Source organism: Bactrocera tryoni, unplaced genomic scaffold (assembly GCF_016617805.1).
Source record: "Bactrocera tryoni isolate S06 unplaced genomic scaffold, CSIRO_BtryS06_freeze2 scaffold_120, whole genome shotgun sequence".
In the NCBI taxonomy this organism is placed as follows: Eukaryota; Metazoa; Arthropoda; class Insecta; order Diptera; family Tephritidae; genus Bactrocera; species Bactrocera tryoni.
The window spans coordinates 1,643,445-1,647,109 of NW_024395835.1; positions in this window are offsets into that span (position 1 = coordinate 1,643,445).

The window sequence follows — 3,665 nt, forward strand, 5'->3', positions numbered from 1 at the left end:
TAAAGGTTAATCGAATGCTTTCCTACAAAAGAAGTAATGTTATATTCAGAGCTTAATTGTATCAATTGAACTTGACATTAAATAAGAAAATATTTATATTTCCTTAAAAATTAGTGTGTGGAAAGTGAAAGAAATAGATGTAATTTATAATGACGTTACGTGGGGCATAGGTGTGAGGATTACCATTTCGCATATTTTCACACTGTAATATTGGAAAATAATAATAAATATACCGAATTTGGTTGAAATTGGATAAGTGAGTTCGGAGAGATGTAATTTTATTTAAAGATGGGCGATGCCACACCCATCGTAAACTTTTGATACCGGCTTCCACTAAGCGCTCATCCTCAAGGTTGAAAATTTAATGTGCATGACTCACTTGGTTACTGATTAATCGCAGTGTTTATAGTTTCAACACAACTGTTATATGGTTAATGTAACTTCAATGATTTGGAAGATATATTCAATAAACCAGAGCTGTCCCTCCTTAATGGGATTCGTTGTGCCAAATTTAAGTTTTGTACGGAGGCTGCTATATACATTTCTGGCCTAGGCAACACTAAGTGTTGTCAGGTGCAATCTGACATTTCCATTGGAAAGTTTGACATTTTTTAGCATAACATCACTCAGAACGTTTTGTCATTTAATAGTGAATTGTTTTATTTACAGGGAATTAAAATATCATCTCAGCCAAAAAATGGAATTAACTCGTGAACATTTTCGTGAGATAATTTTTCACAACTTTCGACGTGGATTATCACGACAAGAATGCATCGATGAACTAAAATCTTTGTATGGCTATGAAGCACCATCCTATAGCACTGTGAAAAACTGGTACAACGAATTCAATCGTGGCCGACGCTCGCTCAAAGACGAATTCCGTGAAGGTCGTCCAAAAACAGCCGTTGTGCCAGAAAACAAGGATGCCGTACGTGAACTGATAATGCAAGACCGTCATGTAACATACTTTCAGATAGAGGCATGCCTATGCATTTTCTCCCACCAGCATACATTCGATATTGCATGAACACGTGGCCGTAAAAGGTTTATTCTCGTTGGATCCCGCACAATTTGACAATCGCTCAAAAAAAGGCTCGTGTGGATTGGTGTAAAGAAATGCCTGAAAAAATACGATCGCGGTGCTTCAAAAAGACGTTTATAAGATCGTCACAGGTGACGAATCATGGATCTATGCGTATGAGCCCGAAAACAAAACAGCAATCGACCGTGTGGGTCTTCCAAGACGAGCCAAATCCAACGAAAGTTGTTCGTGGAAGAAGCACTTCGAAGCAAATGGTCGCCTGTTTTTTCGGAAAAACTGGTCATGTGGCGACTGTTTCGCTTGAGCAACGTAGGACGGACAATTCTGAGTGGTACACCACCATTTGTTTGCCTGAAGTCTTCGGAGAAATTCGAAAAACGAAGAAGAGAAGACGAATCATTGTGCACCATGACAATGCGAGCTCTCACACATCGGCTCAAACCAACGCCTTTTTGACCGGCCAAAACGTCGAATTGATGGGTCATCCGCCGTACAGCCCTGACTGGGCACCCAATGACTTCTTTTTATTCCCACACATCAAGAAAATAATGCGTGGTCAACGATTTTCGTCGCCAGAAGATGCTGTTGAAGCATTTAAAAACCATGTTTTGGAGGTGTCTCAATCGGAGTGGAAAAAATGCTTCGAAAATTGGTTTGAGCGCATGCAAAAGTGTATAAATCTTGATGGAGAATATTTTGAAAAACAATAAAACCATTTTAGTTGATAAATATTCCTATTTTCATTATTAGGCCGAAATATATATAGCAGCCCTCGTATCTTAGTTTACGGCTTAGTTATTGACCTTTAGAGGTTTTAGATTAATAACGTTTCTTGGGCGTGATAGTGATCTGATTCCGCCCATATGCAGTACCAAGCTTTCTGCCTTCCAAGGAATATGTGTACTAAATTTTATGACGACATCTTGATTTTTACTCAATTTGCAGCCTAAACGGTCACGCAGACGTGCAGACAGTCACTCAGATTTCAACTCGTGACTCTTCATCCAGTATACTTATATACATATATAACCCAGGTGAACAAAACTATTATATGTTCTCTGTGACAACATGTAGCAAGTGTATATTTTTTCAGAAAAGTTCCAACTCTATTTTAATTATGTAGATCAGAGAATTTTTAATTAAATTTTGCGAAATGAAATGAGAAGTATTTCCATTCGCTATATTGAAAGTGATTTTAGTTTTCATATAGGTGGCAACTATCTTAACATTAGCAAATTTTAACACAATATTTTAAATTTCTCTGAATACTATAATGAAATTAATATTCCGTGTTTCTTTTAATTTATAAACTTTGTCGCACATTCTTATAGAGTAAAGCCAAATAAGCACTATTTATTTTACTTTTTATACCCTAATAAGGGCAAACTTAATATACGACGAAGTTAGTAACACTCAGAAAGAAACGTCGAAGTAGTATGAGAAGCTGAGGCTATACGCAAACCAGACTTTCAATTTTTGAGATATCGATCTGAAATTTTGCACACGGCTGTTTTTCTTCAAGAAGCTATTGGTTTGCCGGAATCATATCTTTATAGTAAATTACTGCCGCACAAACTGAACTATCAAAAACAAGTCTTTGTATAGAAAACTTTTTATTTAGCAAAATATCGGCGGGAAATTGGTAATAGGTTATTATCAAAATCAAGGGTTCAATTTCCGAAGAAATTGTTAAGGTCAGACTACTACAGCAAATAGCTGCCATACAAACCGCAAGGGATTATTTGAAATAGTGTAAAGCTCTATCCAAGTTAGACCTTCAGTATTTTTTTCATTCATATCTTCACTCAAATTACTGCTTTTAGCATCAAAATCTGTTTCTACAAAGCTGAATTTTTGATCTTTTTTCAGAAGACGGATTTCTATTAAATACTACACTACAGACAGATTTCTTAAAGTCTAAGCATTCATACTTTTTTATTTGCTTTTACTTTCTTTTACTTTCTCTTGCAGCTTGGATGAATGATATTTGGTTCTATTCCGCTCTTCTCAAATTGTTTAGTTTCAATATTTCATGTAATGCCTTTCTACGAGAAAAATTTGAATATCACTTAGCCGCATTGACAGAGAGCATCGGCCATGATAACGACCCAACTTTCGTTGTTCTGGATCTGAATTCATCAAAGACCAAATCAGCAAATTCGGAAAAGACAGTTGGTGATGTCCTGTCCTATAAGCTAGAAGTGGGAGAATGAAGATACATATGTACTAGAAGAATTGTTGTCATTGCCTTTGTCATACTCTATTAATGAATAGTTATTTCAGAAGTTCTAATTAAATTCACAAACTACACAGTGTGTCACAGAGTGCACGTAGCAAATATGCAAAATGATATTAAGAATTTTCTTATAAAATTAACTGGCTTTGAAACAATATTACATAATCTAAGTTCAAAGCAAACATCTGCAACTTAGATTTAATTAAGCTGTGTTGGAGTGACATCACCTATGTTGTAGGACAATTGCATGCCGAATTGCTATTGTTATTACTATCCGTATAAGGCATTCCCTGCCTTATGGTTTCTGGGAAGTTGCACTGTTCCTTGTTCCATCAAAAAAGTGAAATGAAAATAAGAAACAAACCAGAGGAATCGAAATGACGCAAC